This window comes from Ornithodoros turicata, chromosome 2 (assembly GCF_037126465.1).
Source record: "Ornithodoros turicata isolate Travis chromosome 2, ASM3712646v1, whole genome shotgun sequence".
NCBI lineage: Eukaryota > Metazoa > Arthropoda > Arachnida > Ixodida > Argasidae > Ornithodoros > Ornithodoros turicata.
Window position 1 is genome coordinate 90,197,913 of NC_088202.1, and position 19,087 is coordinate 90,216,999.

A 19,087-nucleotide genomic window follows, 5' to 3' on the forward strand; every position below is an offset into this window, starting at 1 on the left:
ATCGCGCTTATAGTATAGTGTAGGTTTCTTTTTTATTATTTTTTTTCTGCGTCTTAGTCGTGACGCTGCCCGCTTCCAGTGTGGCCAACCACGGCGAGCAGTTTTCATCTTCATCACCACCACCACGGAACGAAAAAGAAAAGTATGAGAAATACGGCGGGAACTTTCAGAGATGTGCAGCCTTGACCAAGTAGGCAGGGCTCTGGCAAAGTGACAAAAAAAAAAAAGTCTGAGCCAGGGAGGGGCAAGGGTATCAGTATGTGCTCTCTATGTGAAAGAAGAGTCCAGGGTCACTCCCAAATACTGACTTATACCCTAGTCAGACAGCATTTCAAATGTCAATTGCGAGAAATGGCCTTCGGCCTCTCAAATGACCTTTGTTCGGGGGCGCCTGCCAGACAGGCGGGAAAGGAGTGCTCCTCAACTGACTGCTCTCACCGGCTCCCTTTTTCGGTTTCGTTTTCCCTGTCTGCTGTGGAAATTTGAAGTTGGTCTGTGCGCCACAAATCAAGATGCAGAAGTCATATGCACTTCTCTAAATAGGATATCTAAATTACACAGTTTCACTCCATTATCCGCATTTTATAGGTTTTCCTACATTCAGCTGCGAAGGTAGCGAGGGTACAATGGCATAACACTGTTGTCGAGATTGCTCCTTTCTGCACCTCAAATGTCGTTGGGGGCCTCCTTTCGCGTTGATGGTCATTTCTTAGAGAGGTCCCTTGAGCTGCCGTCTGACACGGCTCTGAGAGGTCATTTTTTGCAAATGAAAATTCCACGAAGTCCTTCGAGCATGCCGTCTGACTGGGGTACCCCAGTCTTCAAGTACTTCAAGTCTTCTTCTATGACATCTTCATTTATAGTGTGGCTGCCCGGGGCCAGTCTTCAAGTACTTTAAGTCTTCTTCTATGACATTTTCATTTATAGTGTGGCTGCCCGGGGACAACGACGAAGACGTGCCTCCTGCTGCCACTGCGCCTGCCAGCCAATTCTACCTAACGTTGAGTTCTACCGGCCATGACCTACTACTATACTAGAGACCTGGACAGCCGCAATGCTCCCAGCACCGGGGTAGTAGTTCTGGCAATCGCCGCTTGGCTATGGGATTTGGCGCTAGCTCGCACTATTCGTTACCACGTGACTTGTCGAAACCGCGGCGATGTATGGTAGGCTGTGTTGACAACGACGAAGCAGTATAAGAGAGATAATAGGGCGTCCTTAGCAACAGCCTGTGTATCACTAGCCCGCCATAGTATCACTGCGTAGCAGACTAAAGGCGGCGGCAAGGGTGATTCCCTCTCCCCAATAATGCTATGTGGCGCTTGCGGCGGTCACTAACGTAACTAACCCGTGACCCGTCTCTCCCATAGGGGATCGCCAGCTGTCCAGGTCTCTAGTATAGAGTAGGTCGTGCTACCGGCACCGTCCTAGCTCGAGGCCACGAATATCTGCCCGCTGGGACATTCCATTACCGCCGGTCATGACTCATGTAGAGGGACACCACCTCCTCTACAATAGTAATACCAATCTTGGAACCTTTTAACGATGGCTTACAGAAAACGACAAACTTTGTCTTACTCATATTCAACGTTTGGCAGCTAACCGCTGCACACGTGTGTTCGCCTCGATACACATGGTCCGTTCAACATCCATGAAATTGCTAGATCTATAAAAGAAGCAAGTATCATCAGTGATATGTCATATTTATATATATATTGATAATTTGTGCGATACGAGAGGAAGGTCATTCACATATGCAGGGAAAATAACAAAGGTGGTGATGGTGAAAGAGCTCGCTGTTGTCGACCGCACAGAGGTGGGCAACGTCACGACTAACGCCCTGGGGGGAATGTGCTTCTTGGACCGACTTCGAAGGGGACTGTAAAATAACACAGGACCCAGGACGAAGCCCCGTGGAACTTCAATGGTTATCGGTAAGAAATCAGAAAACATTCCATCGATACTAGTGTACATATGACACGAGATCACAAATAACTCAAAAAAAAAAAAAAAAAATGCAAACTGCTACCGCATATGCCGTAGAAAAACAACTTTTTGCAGCAAGATGTCGTGATTCACAGTATATGAAAGGCTTTGCACAAATTGACAAAGAGCCCGACTGATATTTCTGAGTTATCAAATGCTTCCTGGACCATGTCAGTGATGTGACAGTGCTGACTCGGTTGATTTACCTACCCGGGAGCCATGCTGTGTATTGCCAGGTATGTTATAGTTCGTAAGAAATGGAGGAGAGCTGTGTACAGATTGCCCCGACCGCCCCTTCAGTGGCACCATGGACACTACCGAGCCCATCCCTCTCGACACATATTCCTGACCTCTTGGGGCCTAAGAGCCAGATCCCCGTTCCGGTTCTCAAGCAATTTACTTTGGAAATTATGGATACAAAGTACAGATGCTGCACGGCTGTGTTCACAGATGGTTCGTCTACGTCGGATGGCTCCTCCGCTGTCATACCGGACGCCCTTCACCCCTGTGTTCACCTTCACATTCATCCGCCTTCACTCCTGTGTTCCGGGTTAAGCTGAGTTACAGTAAGACGGCGCTGTGTCCAGCTTGCCACACCCCAGCTACGATCCTCCATATTATCGAAGACAGTGACCGGTACACCTGTGAACGCCGAGTGTTTCGACGCCAACTTGAGCTCATTGACCATAGACCACTTGTCCAAACTACTTGACCAATGGAGCTCCCCTGCGCATGAGTTCTGGGCTCTTCGTTCCCTTTTTGCTTTCATGCAAGAACTGAACTCCTCGAAGAGCTCTAAAAAGACCTCCAGGTGAGCTCCGCGTTCACCATAATTCATCCTCTCATATTAACATCTGTGAAGTGGGGTAGAGTCCTATGGCTACCACGGGGAAACGTCCAATGTCATCATCACTTCTCCTTCATTTAATGTTGTTGTTGTTGTGTATAGATTATCTTCTCAAAGAGTATAACACTGAGGACCGATATGGGCCTGTAGTTTTCAATCAAGTCGGCCTTTTTTAATATATCGGAACAATTAGAGCACTTTGAGAGAGTCAGGATAGATTGCTGCTGAAAGACATGATTAAAGTAATGACACGGCGCAAAATTTAACGATGCACAGAGAAATACCATCATGACCTACGGATGTGTTATTCTTGAGCCTATGGGCCAAACGAGTTGGCTACAGAAGATCCCATAAAGCTTACAGGGGCGCACAGTGCTGTGTCTGCTGTGTAAACTCAGAGGCTAATCCAATGCCAACTGACGCAAAATATGTATTGAAGCTATCGCGAAGATCTTTAATTGATCCCGCGCACTTAGGTAGTACTCTCTCAATATGTTCACTAGATTTGGTGGCAAGAATTTATAGCCCATACGGGTCTTCCGAAGACTCTCCAGACGAATGTCGGCACAGTTCCCCCTGAAGTCGGCCCAGGACGCATACGAACTCCCCCTGTCCCCCACGTCTTCCTGCTGTCCTCTCTCCATCTGTCCACACCTGTACGGGGCTCATAGCCACAGTTGCTCCGCGGCGCTAACACGGAATTAAAAAAATAGCCCATGCTATACGCGAATCATGTTGACATTGTAAGGTAGCGTTAAGTTCTGCTTCAAATCACGTAGAGTTTTGTCACACGGTTCCTAAGATATTTAAAGCTAGCTTCGTACAGATTATTCGATGGTCGACACTTATACGTCATGTATCAAAAGTCCTTCTCTTTCATCATACGGAGCAGCTCATTGTTGATCCACGGACAAAGAGGCTTGTCGTAAGGCGAACTACAAAAGTTGACTCGTTGATCAGACTTTGCATACGAAAAACTAAATTATCACATTCCCTGATCACATCATGGTCCCACGCTTGAGCGCAGTCGTAAGATAACAGGAGAGAACATAGCTTCAAATAGTTGAGTTTACCGAACATCGAAGTTTTCGAGCAAGGAAGCGAGTAAGCGTATATTCTATATTCGATTTCCGAACCAAATATGGAATTCAATGTTCGAATTCCGAATCGCATTGATGTTTCTTCCAAACCGAATATATTTGAATAGTCCCGAAGTTTACGCGTAAGGCCGGTACAGAGAGGGCATAAAACAAAATGAGCGCTGCTTCATAAGTAGGGTTTCGAGTTTTCGGAGTTTTCATTTTGGAAAATTCGAAGGGTGTTTATCGGAGTTTTCAACTTTTCGGAAATTCGGAGTTTCTCGGAGGATTAAAAAGTCTGAAAAATGAACGGCGCGGATTTCGGAGTATTGCGGAGCAGTCATCGCAGAGACAATGCAAGGAAAGATGTGCAAAAGTGACTGGGACCACACGATGTAACGCACGGATGTTTTACTAGCAAGAGCTATTGAAGTACAAGCAAGCGTATTTGCACAAGTTGTGAATGGTGCCCCAGACTCAAAATGAGTAGCAGCTGTGACGAACACAGAACTGTTCGGTGCCAAACTAGCCCAGTACCCGGGGTCAAGTAGAGTCGCTAGGGTCCAGGATACATAGAACAGATGGGCAAGTGCGTCTAGTATCCTCCTTTTGGGCCATTCATGCGCCCAGCGATCCTGAAAAAGGCTACCACTTCTGACCTTTTCTTTCTTTTTTTTAGTTGTGAATCAGTTTGAAGTCGAAAACTAGGTGTGAAAGAGGGGGGACAAAGGAAGAAAAAAACAGGAAAAACCTTAAGGCCGCCCCGTGGGCGTTGGAAAAATCGGAGTTTATCGGGTACATGCTGTATATGTATCCGGTACGGTCAGTGAACGAGTCACTTAATTTATTCGTATTCACTTCGGTTTTAAAATGACTGTCACTGTCACTGGTCACTGTGGGTGACCAGGGTCAGTTTAGGAGCACTTACTTCGTTGTTTCTTGCAATAAAACGGCCTGTACGGGTCCCCCGAGGCGCAACGCGCGACTCCGCTAGACACATCTAAATACATTTTCTAAAATTTGTTGCTTTTTTACTGCATTTTATTTTCCTCTTTACCTATCACGCTGCACATCGAACTCTTAAAAGCAAGAACTCGATCGAACACGCTCCAACCACCATTCTCTCCTGATTTCTTGAAACTTGGTGGCGTACGCCTTTTTGTGACACATTTGGGTTAATTGTCACAGAAAAAGTTTTTTGTTAAATTTTCTTATTCGCGCCGCGAAGCAACTGTGGCTAAAGCGACGTGCAGACGTGGACTGAGACGACAGCAGGAAGGAGGGCGACAGGGGGGGTTAGCGGAAACTCTGCCGACATATTTGTCTGGAAGGTCTCCCAGAAAACCTAGGGAACACCTCAGACAGCACAGCCGGTGCGGGGATTCGAACCCGCGTCACCTCCCAGTTTCGGCGTGGGAGGCGATCATCTTATCCCAGGGGGCTTCAAACTCAAATCGAGTCCCGGGCTACTTTAACCTTAAACCACATCATGGAGTGCCGCAGAGAAAAGAACTGTCCGTGATTACTATAAAATACCGTAAAATAAAAACGTACACAAAAACAGGTAGTTACCGTGGACGAGGACGGTATGTGTAGAATTCATTACTGAAAAACTCCACTTGACGCACAAAGGGAAATAAATAAGCTGCCTTCCCAAAACGGATACTGAAAATATGAAAGATGATTGAAGCAAAATACGTAGTTGTTTGCGAACGATAACACATTGTATTGTTGCCTTGGCCTACAGCTTCAACTTCGAAAAAGAAATAGAGAAATCAGACAGAAACAGCAACCTGACTTTAAGTCAAGAGATCCATCGATTGATCTCTTGACTCGATTGATCTCTGATAGTAATTTATCTACGCTAATTCCTGGACCGCAGTTTCCCGAAGTGCCGGTTACAATTATAGTCTCGGTTTCCAATAATCGTCGAAAGCGATATTCGTACAATGCATAACGTAAAACCCCCGAGACTAGGGAACAGGGTGAGCTGTGTTTGAGACTTCGTGTTGTGTCTGTCCCTTCGTGTTCCCTAGTCTCGGGGTTTTTACATTATGCATCATCTTCACCAGCTCGCTTGCTTCCTAGCCATTTTTTCATTGCGATATTCGTGTCTGTTTCTCTCTGATACGGATATTTTTTTTTCTTCCTCGTTGTCGCCTCCTCCCAACTGTAGACGTCACAAGTCTTACACCACAACAGAGGAGGAGGAAAGAAGGGCGAAGGGCTGTATGGTCGCACACTCACGCAGTTGTCTCCATCAGCCTCCAGCCACGAACAGGTCTTGCTCCTGCTCCTCATCGTGAAAAGTGAGTTGCTGCTCTTGTTTGCCACTTGCCTTTCTTCCAACATTCTGCACAATGGGTCACGCGGTATCTTTTTAAAAACCTGAACTTTTACGTTGTGTATGTGTCCGCTTTGCGTAACATGCACGAAGCGGGGTTCAGAAACACGCTGGACAAACGGCAGACAGGAAGAAGGATGGTGTATCATTAACGCCGCGAACGGTTGCTGCCTCATTTCAGGGAATAAATATTTACCCGCATTATGACGATATACAGGTTTTGTATGATACGGCTACTTCAGGGGCGAGACTCCGGTACCTACGTGCACCCCCTCTCTTTTTCCTTATTGGATTCAAAGTGACGTGCTCCTGTATAAGGGCAGAGCATGCTCTATATTATTGTTGTTGTTGAAATGTTGCTGATCGTTATATCAAAGGAAGGAACCACCAAGACATTGCCTCCCTACTGCATGCTGCGTCTTGACATACCGTGGAATTTACCCGCACGATATTTCTCCTCTAATTATAGTCGTAACTATATACTAGGTAAAACGCAAAACAAATCGGTTACGACATAAATACTCGAATTATCCTTCGGAAGATGACAATTGTCCACAAGATGAAGGGAGAAATGCAAATAGTAAACAACGCGCTTATTCCTGCTTTTGAAGAAAAAAAAAGAGACTTTGCATTGATCTTTTTTATTTCTTCTGTATTTTGCATAGTATGTCGCACACCTACCAACTCCTCTAAGCCTTTGCGACGGTAAAACCCGGCTCGTTCCATTTTCATCTGTACCACAACGAGAGGGACCCCCGTAAGGAGGGTGGCGGAATACGACAACTGTACCTCAGAAGGCCCTGTGGTTACAGGCAATCCGTACTTCTCTGTGCTCCTCATCTATTCATAAATGTTGACTAGGAATAAGAATGCTCGCAAATATAGCCGCTCTTATGATTTGAAGGATGGTATAGTCACGTATGTAGTTCTCCTCCTACTGTACACACCATAAGAAGTCTGCCAAAGAGTTCGTGGAAATTGGCAGGTCATATCATACAACTAAAGGAAGCCATATGTCGAAAAATTGACATGTTACGTAATTCTAAATTCAAAAGCTAAATTACTCCATGGTACGAAACATCTCATATACCATTGTATACCGAGAGAGTTCTGCAGCCTCTGAATAGATAGGATGCACGCAACCACTAAATTTGCCTTAGGCCCACGTGGTGCGAATATGCACTCACTACTTGTACGTGTCCAATGAGAAAGCGAGCCTCGCGCAATGTGCATTTGGGACATAACTAACTATTATTACCGGAGCCGAAGTAAAGCCCTAGAAGAGCTGGAGCTCCTGTAACGGACAGCATCAGCCGCGAAAAGGAGGCTAATTCTGGCTACCAGAATGCTGACGAGAGTGCCCAGCCACAGAGGCCGGGACCCAATGATCTCCAATGATTTCCTCATTGACGTACATGCACGGGATTATATATATGGACGCGTGACTGCAACAGGATGCATTTTTAGCACTTGCGTGTAGATGTGTAACTTGTAGTGGCACTTTCTATAGTGGTGAAGTTTTCTTTGACACAAAGTCCAGGTGCGACAATTATACCACATTGGCCTCCTGTTAAACTACCGTGCTCCAAATATGCAGAACTCATTTTGCACATCCTCTACCCATTCTCTTTCGCATATGTTTCCCACCGAAGCACACATAAAGATGAATAACTGAGGCTACCTAATGTGGACGACACGCAAGGCACCTAATGCGCAGAAACAAGGTACACATACTTCTGGCGGAGGCCGACGTTATGGAAATACGAGAGGTTCGATCTCCGGAGCCGGTACACCTTAGCTTTTAGCTTTTTCATGAACTAGCAAAGTTCGCCAATTGATTTCTGAATGCCCTTGTGCGGAAGAGCGAGAGTGTAAATATTATACGCCTTTGTCCTCAGGATATATGCCCTACATTTACATCCCGAGCCGCCGAATCAAAGCCAAGGCTGTGGCAGACGCGCACCTCGGCTAACCATGCGAAAATACCGTGAAGGATAATGCCGTCACGCTTCTGTTTCCTCGCATTACTTTCTCTCGGATGTAGGAAGTGAGTACGGGGTATATAAACGGGCTGCTGCGGTGGGTGCGTCGTATTGACGGATGTAACGGTTGATAGATAAGAAGGATATACGTATTTACTACGTGATGTGCGCGTATTGATAACTGGTGGCGAGTTGTCCACTTGCACTTTTGTTTCTTTGTATTTTGCCAAGTCTGCGTCGCGTGATATCGCGACATCCGCATATTGAGAGCGCATTCTTGTCTTCTTCCTTCCTGTTCTTCTTTGGATGCCTTACTCGAGGAAGCAATTTGGAGAGCGCGTTCATAGTATCTCCCTTCTGGTTTGAGACATCCACATGTCTTCTGTATGAGATAATGAGTTACATCAAATGCAGTACCCACAAGAAGTCAAATACCAGGAGCGTATTGAGGAAGATACATCGCTCGGAGGAAAATACCGTGTTTGCGGCGTGTGCATGGCGTGCCCTGCTGAAAATTAACGGAATTTGAAAAATGACCGACGCATACATGCGGACAACGAGGGTGAGGCGCTGGTACCGCACGGAAAATGTAGACTTTGCACGAATAAACAAACAACGTATAGAACACAGAACAAGTACGTTTTTTTCGACCCCGTGTCTGAACCCCAAATTCAGGAATATATGCTGTCATGATTACACCATGCAGTTCGCTCGCAGGATCCTTTTACTAAGCTCAACGTTATTCTCAAATGTGTTCACGACCACTGAACCAGGGCCACTACATCTCCTTAGGATATAACGCGCATCGTTGAATCGCGCGTTCGGGGCACTTGTCACAATGTATAATGCGCGCGTTATACACCAGAAAGTACGCTGCTCACAAATATGACTTTGTACGTTGTATGTGCCCTCCGTATACCCCCTCAATGACTTCTAGAACGATGCGATATATAGAAGGACATCATTGCCCCATGCTGGTGCTAAAATTTCACGTCGGATCCAGCAGATCCCTTGCACGCAGACACGTCTAGCAAAAAGGGAGTTTTAGAATTGGGTTCCCGAGTGTCTTGGGGCTCCAAAGAAATAAGGAATCGTCACCGCTATGCGCAGCGATGACTCGTTATTTCCTTTCGTTTCCAAAGCCCGTGGACCTCACAATTCCGCACCTCTCCACAACGAGACCCATCTGGAATATGGTCACTACACATTACATGCCCACACGGCGTGATGACTGTATACACCAGAGTAAACTACGAATCGTATAGGCTGAGACTAAGCAAGAGATATCGTGGAAGAACGACGGCTCTGATAGTGCTGCGGACATCAAAAAGCGGAGAATCCAGCGATCCGGTGAATGGAGATTGAATACCTAAGCCTCAGGTCGAGATCCACCGACAGGGACTGCCCTTCTACTGCAGACGATTTGAAATAGTGAAACTTTGGAGACAATACTGCGAAATAAGGTGAGATAATGAAATAAACGAATCACATGCCTTCCATGTGCTCGCAGCTTTTGCCGATCCACGAGAGCACGCAAACAGAAAAAAGGTGATGGAGTGTCCTTTCATAGTCTCCTTTCGTTTGCCCATCAGTGGTCGAGTGACCGAGTGCTTAGCATGAGGACTCCGGAAAGCAGCGTGTGTTTATTTCCCGGTACCATCTGTGCTGTGCGCTTTTGCTTTATTTTTTCACGAAATCTTCGAGGCAGATGTCGGCATAGATCACACAGAACGTGGCCCAAAGCACAGACTATCCTTCCAATGCCGCAGGCCGCTCCCCAGTACGGGTGCGCTGAAGTGCTGGATACGGGTGTCGTGCACTTGGACTTCGGTAGTTTCCCGCAAGTACGAGGCCTGGTTTTGAAGCTGCGTCCGACACACATCAGACGGGACGCTGAGATACACACAGCCACATGACAGCGGCTTAGCATGCTCGGTTGGGCGCTCATCGCACCTATAACCAGTCTTTGCTTCCAATTCACGCTCACCACTGACTGTGCTGCATGTGCGCTGCAGCATAGCCTCAAATTCATGCAGTCGATGTTCCTCGGCGCTGACGTCTGCGCACGCGCGTTACGGTTTAGTCTGACGGAATCTGTACAGGCGTGACTGACACGCTCTGAATGGCCGGACAAAAAAGCGAAGCATTCGAGGAGTGCTGAATCGCACAAATGTTGCTATTTCTTCCCTCTTCCTCAGGAAGAAAGCGGAGGAAAAAATACGGAACTAACCGTGTTCAACAAAGACTGGCACCTCGGGCTCCACGGAAAAATTAAAAGTTTTCCGTGTCATGTTTCCGTCGATGTTGACTGGTAATGGCCTTCTTAGACTGAATGTGTCCATAGCAACGTAATAATAAGAGAGGTCTAGATAACCAGGACAGTGGTGACATGACACAAAATAATACGGAGAAAATTAGCAGAGCTCTGCAGTTTGAGGCTTTTGCTTGTGATGAGATGTGCCGTTCGCTGCCCCAAAGCACATTACAAACATGAAAGGATCACGGAGCCGATAAGCACTGTACGTAAATGTCCGTTGTCTAATACTACTTCATTCCACTCTCATTCAGGCCAGCAACCAGCCGTAAAAAAATGCGAAAAGGAATATGATGGAATTAATTATGACGTACACTGTTTGCGTTTATATGAACTGCTCCAAGAATTGGGTAACCTCAACTTGCGTCATAGGATGACGGTGTTGTCAGACGACTTTTCTTTCTGCACGTGTATTCCCTCGTTGCAATGTCCTTGACGAGGCTATGCTCGAAATCTTATAGAAACTTATTTTAGATGGCACCAAGGTCGGATAACAAGGCGTAAATAACCAGGAGATTGCAGACGAGTTACTTTGAAGCAATTAACAGAAAAGGGAGATAGCTTGCTAGTGTATGCCATAAGAATGTTAAATAGGAGCAAGGTGTAAAGGAATGAGCAAACACTTACTCGGTACTCCACTCCAGAGTTGGCGTCTCTAACGCCTTAGGTGTCTGAAGCGTTGGAACCCAACAGGCACGAGTGCTTCCAACATCGCCCAGCACTGTGTCATTATGCTGGCGTCGCTGTTATCTTGCCCTTGTGGTCATCGTCAATTAGGATGATGAACGAAAGAAAGGCGGTCAATACATGTTTATTCGGAGAAAAAGAGGAAAGGTCAGTCAAACGCGAGGTCGACTTGCTGTTCCACTGAAAAAATCAAAATAAAATAAAATAAAGGAGAAAAAAGAAAGAGTGTGCAAGGGGGCGCAACACCCTCCAGCCTTTCTCGGATTCCCCATTCACTTTTTTATCATATTCCCCATACATTTCTAAAAACCTGGTATACCGCCGCTAGGAGCTGTTCAATTCACGTAAAATAATGTCTTGGTTGGTAGGATTCAGAATTGGCGTCGACTGCCTCTCACGAATCATCTGAAATGTGTTGTGATAGTGTTTCTTTCTTCTTTTTTCCTGAAGGAAACGTTACGCAAGCATGCCTTTTATCAAGGCAGGAAATCTGCAGCATTGCTGCACGTATACCACCCGGTAACCATCCGGTTAGGTTTTTATCGGTTCTTATCCAAAGCAAACAAACACCGGGGGGGGGGGAAGAAGAAAGAAAGAAAGGATGGAGCTTGGATGACCTGTCGGAGCCGCCAAAATCCGAGCGTAATTCCACTGTTGGGTTATCTCGACGGCGACAGCCTAGTTACGTATACTGTAGTTGGCTTCCTGCCACCTTAGAACTTCCTCATCCGAGAGAATAGTCAAGGAATTGCTTCGACCCTTTTACTGACGAGGAAAAGGCCTGGACGCGATCCCTCATCTGATTCACTTACTGGGCTACCAAGAATGCGTCTGGTTGTAGAGGGAAAAGCTTCGTGCAGGATATGCGATGCATAAATAAATCAGACGTTCGTGAAAATTTGTCGAAAATTAAGCCGACGTCTGAAAACCATTAGTTTTTCCTTCTGCAAGCATAAACAGGACTACATCAAAGTACTAAAACCGTGATGGCGCCGAAATCATTTCAAAATAAAACATTGAAAAATAAATTATGTAAAAATCCACTTTTCAAAATAACTTTCCAAAGACAAACTCTGTCAATATCCAGGGTGGCAAAATCAACTCGTAGAAATACACTTCACGAAATCAACGCTTCAAAATAAATCCTCTCTGATTGGTGGACGGCCGAAGCTCCCCTACGTCCGCATCGGAAAATAGTACGGCTGTAGTACTTTGGGAAGGCCTCGATAGTCGATATTACCAACTTACCACGAAACATTTATTTCCAGCAGTTCATTCGCTAAGACGACTTTCACAGACATCGCAAACTCGTGAAGCTGAGCGGTTAATTAGTGATATCGGGGTTTTAAACACGGCATATCATCTTGCGAAGCAATCGATTATTTTCTTTGTTTAGAGACGGTGAACTTTGAGATCGGGCCCTTGTTATTCCTGTTTTCATACGCGCGTCGTCTTCTGCACTTTTAAGCCAGATATTTCGACTTTCCCAGCTCTTATTAGAAGACAATTAAATGATTAATAATGGTAGAAATATTCATAGAAAACGTTCGAATTGTGCGTCGCATTAAAAACAACGTTGTAGGCCTAACTATTATTTATTTTGGCAGTGTTTACTTTGAGGGCGTGGATTTTTTAATGTTCTATTTTTGAGAATTTATTTTCGGCGTACACCCCTAAAACCGCCGACAGGTTGGAGTTAAAAGTAATGGCTGATTCTTTCCTGTTTGCTTTTCACATTGATAAAACTGTGGTGAACTATATAATAAAAGCCCGTTCAATTTTGAAAACGACTTCGAAGGACCGACCCCTGTACATGCTGTTTTCCTTTCTCATGTGCTTTTGAAATATCGTAATTGTCGTAATACCGAAATACTGTAAGCCTATGGAGGTTTAAAGGTACCATATATAACAGCAGGCAGCCAGGTTATGTTGGCTGCATAGTTTAACAGCTTATTGCATGTAAACTCAGCACAACAAGTTATACGTGTGACAGAGAACGCCAGGTATTTTTAATTTGCTAGTAAAATTGCGGAAAAACAGCTCGGTGCGATGTCTGGTGGGAAATGATCCCCTGTTCGTTAAGCCTGGCTTGCTACACGATGACTACGTGGCCGACATGTAGCAGAGTTCTTTTGTTTTGGACACAGTGTTATGCGCATGCAATGTAGTTTTGATTTTGATTAATTAGTACTTAACGAGCAAAGCGCATTTGGTGGCCACTTCGACACAGTGTTGCCTGTAACTTTTCGTTTTAATAAAAAAAAAATATGAGAGCAATTGGGACTAAAGTTGTGACGTAAGAGTACTGATGGCTCAGGCTAGCCAATAAATAAATTTTCTGAGATTGCAGCTCTACTCATTTACAGTACCTTTAAAAATGTTTCACTCCCTGTACCCAAAACAGAAATACACGAGTTTGAGTTTGATTATAAAAAAAAAACGGAAGATATTGAATTCGTCACCAAATACATGAATATTATTTCTTCCTTGCCTTAGCCGCATCAGCTATGATTACTGAAGTGAAAGAGGACAATAAAACTTCTGTGGATGAGTGGGGGAACACTGACTCATCTATACAGATGTCCATATTCTTTTATAAGGGATCCAGAGGATGCAGGCTGCCACCTCATCGACTTTTTGACACTGCAAAGGTGTTTTGTGTTTGGGGCCCTCCAGGATGCAGCTCTGACTGCGCTTGTAAATTTTATTGCACAGTGTTCTTTGGAATCCGTTTATTAGGTCCTGTGCACTGTCGGTTATCGCTTTGCATATAATTGGGGCCCCGAGACTACGTTTTGGTGGGTGCGTGTGTTACGACGCGTTTCTATTCTTTCTATTTTTTATAGTTTATTTGTAATTTTTTTCATTTTTTTATTTTTTTCGAGTTTCAGAATTCGTCTGGTGCCGAATTCAATTGCTCCATATTTTTTGTTTAAATTTACTTATCAACTTATCAACCTCGTCGACTGAATCGAACGAAACGTTTTTGCTGTCCAAGTGTTATGAAATCGTCGTGTGAATGATTGTGTCTTAGCGAAGATGCTCCAGGAACAGCGAGATGGAACTCTGTGCTCAATGAACTCTAATAATCCTTTGCAGGTGCATAAAGTAAATCAAGTACCATGCGTCGTTCCGTGTGCATCGCAGCGATCCTTGTAGCCTTGTATGCCTTCACTGTCGCCCACCCTGCTGACAGTCCTCTTGTCAGGCAGAAGAGGCAAGGAGGATTGCTGGACGTTTTCAGCGGGTTTGGTAAATAATCTATCTTGTAGTTGTATACTGCGCGTACGCACTGGTTGATAGCGTCAGACGACCCTGCGTTGTGGTTGGCGCAAAATATAGAAAGCTTGAAGCACTTAGATATGAGTGACCCAAAATATCGACTTTTAATCAGGGTGTCGGAGCGAGCCGAAAACCGGAACCGAAAACCGAAAAAAAACGCTATTTTGGTGCGAACCGGAACGGGATCGAAACCGTATACGTTTTTTTTTTTTTCGCTCAGGAGGGAAACCGAAAAATATATTTAACGGTTTTCGGTCCAAGAAAAAACTTCGCCGGTTTGGACTACGAATAGGCGAGTGAAACAGACGTCTTGTGCTCTGAAGTCATGTCACGGATACTATACGAGGGTTACGGTTACGGTGGAATGTATGTCGGTATACTATGACCCTTATGCTCCCTTTGTAATGGTTTATCGCGCACGCACACAGACTTAGAGGTACATGTGACTCTCTAGCAATGTGCCGTAGTGTTCGTTTTAATTTGATCCCCGCCAACTCTTCTCAACTAAACAGTAACCCAAGGGGGCTGCAGAACTGCTTCTTTATCGATAATGTCGCGCAACGCGTCCCTTGTTGGAGAACAGCTAAGGTGAATACCTTTACGTATACGCGAGGGCAAGCCCGTGCGAAGTGGCAACTCTTTTGTGGACAGGACACGAAGAAAATAAAACGGAGCCGTCGAGCGCGTTTGTGAGTGAAGGTGTCCCTCGATTTGCGTCCTACTCGTGCGGTGGCGCTTGCTGGCTAGACAGTAGCAACAGACATTCGGATGGGGCGCGATCGCTCCAACCCAGCAAGAAAGTGCTTTACGTATGACATCACGACAAACAAGTCCGGTTGTAGCATGTGCTTCAAGAAAGGAGAAAGCCCATTTGGACAGACAGTAACCTACAGGAACCAGGAGCTACCAGTTTCCCAGCTGTCTATTAATATTAAATACCGGGTATGCGGAATAAACGGGTTTACATTTTGTAACATTGATTTTTTTTTGTGTGTGTGGAGATGAATATTCCTAGTAGAAGCGGAACCGGTTAAAAACCGGTATGAACCGTTATTCTTTTGCTCCGGAGCAGAACCGGTACCGGATCGTTTATGATGTAACCGGAACGAAAACCGGAACGAAAAACGTTTCGGTTCGACACCCTGCTTTTAATAATACATTAAAACGAAACAACCCTGCACTGCGAGACACACAGCGCCATAAGAAGGCGTAGAAACACTAACGTGTTTCCCCCAGAAGAGACTGAAGCTGGTGATTATGGGGAAAACGGCCGCTGTCCCCGACTTTGCATTTGAGGCTCCATCCACATTTTATTTACCAGACAGTTATTTAGTCCGAAATTTGAATTATAGGCAGTATAATTTCTCACGATTCTTCATGTGCGGCACACTGTGACAATCCGGTCGTTCGGTGCGTGTCGTCTGATATATGAGCTACGTCCCGTCGTGGATTATTCCACGATATTTGGCACGGTGCAAAGCACTCTGGAATTCAGGCACATTTTACGCTCAAGAAAATCGGAGGATTTCGGCAGTTATTTTAGGAACGTGTTATCTCACTCCACAACTATACATATACCACGATAGCCTTTGCGAAGGCTTCTCCATCTCCAGAATTTTCTTCTCCACACCTCACCTCGCCTCGACAATGAATGTCAACGAGGTCCTGCATTGCAGGAGCCGTTCGCATAAGAGTTGAGTACGAGACAAATTCATCCTCAATAGCCTTGACAGGGCATGCAGCATTCAGCAAAAAGTGCTGCCAAGACTATTGAGAATGAACAACTTTTTTGCAAGCGGGCCCTGGTCTTTAGAAAAGGTGCTCTTTTACGATTGTGGTGAAATTCTGGCTGAATGAATTAAAATGGTGCTTTTTCCTCGTCCACCTATGGTTTCCCATACCCTCTTCTAGGCTCACAGGTGCAACAGGCAGCCAGCCAGTTCCCTAGCCAAGTGCAACAAGCAGCGAGCGAGTTCCCCAACCGGGTGCAGGAAGCGGCCAACACATTCCGGAATTGGGCGAGCAACGCTGGACAGACAGTCTCCAGTGGGGCATCGGCTGCTTTACAAAGGATAAGGGGGACCTTCTCGCCATCCTCTTCTTCATCACCCTCCACTTCTAATTCCGACTCCGATTTTGTCTAAATATGTCAGTATTTCGGTGCATACTTCCAAACTCGTCTTACATCCTTCGTCACGTAGAAGAGAACCATTTCAGATCTAGAATGTCAGAACCCGTTTTCACCTGCGTATATCAAGTCTGTGAATAAAGAGAACCTTCTTCCTTTTCTGTTTCGTGAAAAGGGAAGAAATCGAAATCCTGTACATGTGCTTTCATATTCTCAAGTAATAAAAATTGTGAACTTTGCAGTGTTATATTCGGGGTCTACAGGAAGGAGGTGCCTCATGAGTGCAGCCCCTTGGTTTCCGCCACTGCAGGGTACAAGGTCACTGCAGAATATTGCGTTAGACTCAAACAAGGGACACTGGTTTGCATGGTATACGGATGTTTCGATACAGGACATTCTGGTACATTGACATCTCGGTACATGAACATCGTCGTACACGGGCATCCTGGTACAAGTCATGCGCGGGGCACGGCGCGCATGTGTTGCGCCCGTCGAGTTTGTAAACGAAGATTAAAACCTGTGCGGAATAAATGATCTTGCCGAGGTGTTTTTGTAACAAACACCAACGTTATTTGATGGGTGGAAAACATTGATGCTCATTTCTACTTACAACGCACCAAATGCTATGCATATGAAGAACACTGCGAATAATGAGCCTCTGCTGTTTCCCTGGAGGAAGGGAACGAATGAACTATTAATTATGTAACTCAATTCAATCAGTTATGTAACACAATCATATTTATGAACTAATACGGCTAATGTTCCCGAACTTTTGTCGTCGTTTAGAAACACCCTTATTATTAGGATTTTTTCGAATACTGAATCGAATACTTGTGTATTCGATTCGAATCGAATGTGGAATACTATATTGGTATTTCGAATCGAAGCCATTGCTCTTCGAAACCGAATATATTTGAATAGTCTGGAAGCTGCGCGCATAAGCCCGAAAACAAAAACGAATTTCGTGCTGTCAGATATATTCGTCAAATATAACATTAATTTTTGTTTTTCATAATAAATCAATCAATAATTAATTTACTTGAGACCTTGCCTGAATCTCAGCGGCGATCCCGATCGAGACGACAATTGAGCAGAAGCAACATTATACCCGATTTAATAGAGTCTTTGAAAATAGATCTCTACCCGAGAAACATCATCACGACGTTGGTAGACAGACGGAAACCAAAACAAACACTCCTGAAATATCCAGTAAAACTGGACAGACTGGTTACCAGTATCCAGAGTCAGACCGGGTTATTAACCCAGTCTGAGACTGGTCCTACTGGTGCGTCCAGTGCCGGCACTGGTCCTACTGATGCGTCCAACGGTCACTCTCCAGTGTAACCAGTACCCAGCATAGGTGGGCATTTTGGTGAAACCTCACTCGCCCTCACGGCCCTCATGGGCATATGCCCTCACTCGCCCTCACCCTCACCGCCCTCAGAAGCACATGCCCTCACTCGCCCTCACCCTCACGGCCCTCACCCTCACCGCCCTCACGAGCACATGCCCTCACTCGCCCTCACCCTCACGGCTCTCACGGGCACATGCCCTCACTCGCACTAACCCCTACGGCACTCGCAAACGCAAGCCCTCACCCTTGGGGGCCTCACCCTCATAAGGTCTCCCGTGAGTGCACTCACGAGGTTGTGCCCCTCATGAGACATCCTGTGAGTGCACTCATGAGGTGTGAGGGGTGCCGCGTCAGTGTGAGTGAAGTCACTGGTGAGGCCTGAGGGGTGTGAGGTCAGTATGAGGGGGATTCAGAAATGAGGTCAAATGACGCATACCAGACCTGTGCAAATTATAAAGGCATTGATGACATGATTCCAGCGACACAACTACCGGCTGTGTGCACTTTAAAGGGATGGTGTGCACGTATTTCGAAATTTCGAAACGTGACGAAATTTCGTCTACGTCGCGCTGGGAACACAGCAAAGCGTCCTGAGCTGACTGATTACTTTGGTGATATTGTTCCAGCGACCCAACTACCGGCTGTGTGCACTTTAAAGGGTGCACGTATTTAGAATTTCGTCTACGTCGCGCTGGGAACACAGCAAAGCGTCCTGAGCTGACTGATTACTTGGTGATAGGGTTCCAGCGACCCAACTACCGGCTGTGTGCACTTTAAAGGGCTGGTGTGCCCGTTTTTAGCAATTTCGTCTACGTCGCGCTTGGAACACAGCAAAGTCTCCTGAACTGACTGATTACTTGGTGATATGGTTCCAGCGACCCAACTACCGGTAGGGTGCGCTTTGAAGGGCTGGTGTGCTCGTTTTTAGCAATTTCGTCTACGTCTCGCTGGGAACCCAGCGAAGCGTCCTGAGCTGACTGATTATGTCGTGATATGGTTCCAGCGACCCAACTACCGGCAGGGTCCACTTTAAAGGGCTGGTGTGCCCGATTCTAGCAATTTCGTCTACGCCGCTCTGGGAACA

At 45.7% G+C, this 19,087-nt stretch overlaps 1 long non-coding RNA gene across 1 annotated transcript; it reads left to right on the top strand.

Moving 5' to 3' along the window:
- Positions 1-6,114: 6,114 nt before the first annotated feature.
- Positions 6,115-16,890, top strand: LOC135385749 (uncharacterized). The gene is made up of 3 exons (XR_010420488.1): positions 6,115-6,221; positions 14,339-14,491; positions 16,433-16,890. It is a non-coding gene; the product is annotated as an uncharacterized LOC135385749 (long non-coding RNA).
- Positions 16,891-19,087: the final 2,197 nt, after the last annotated feature.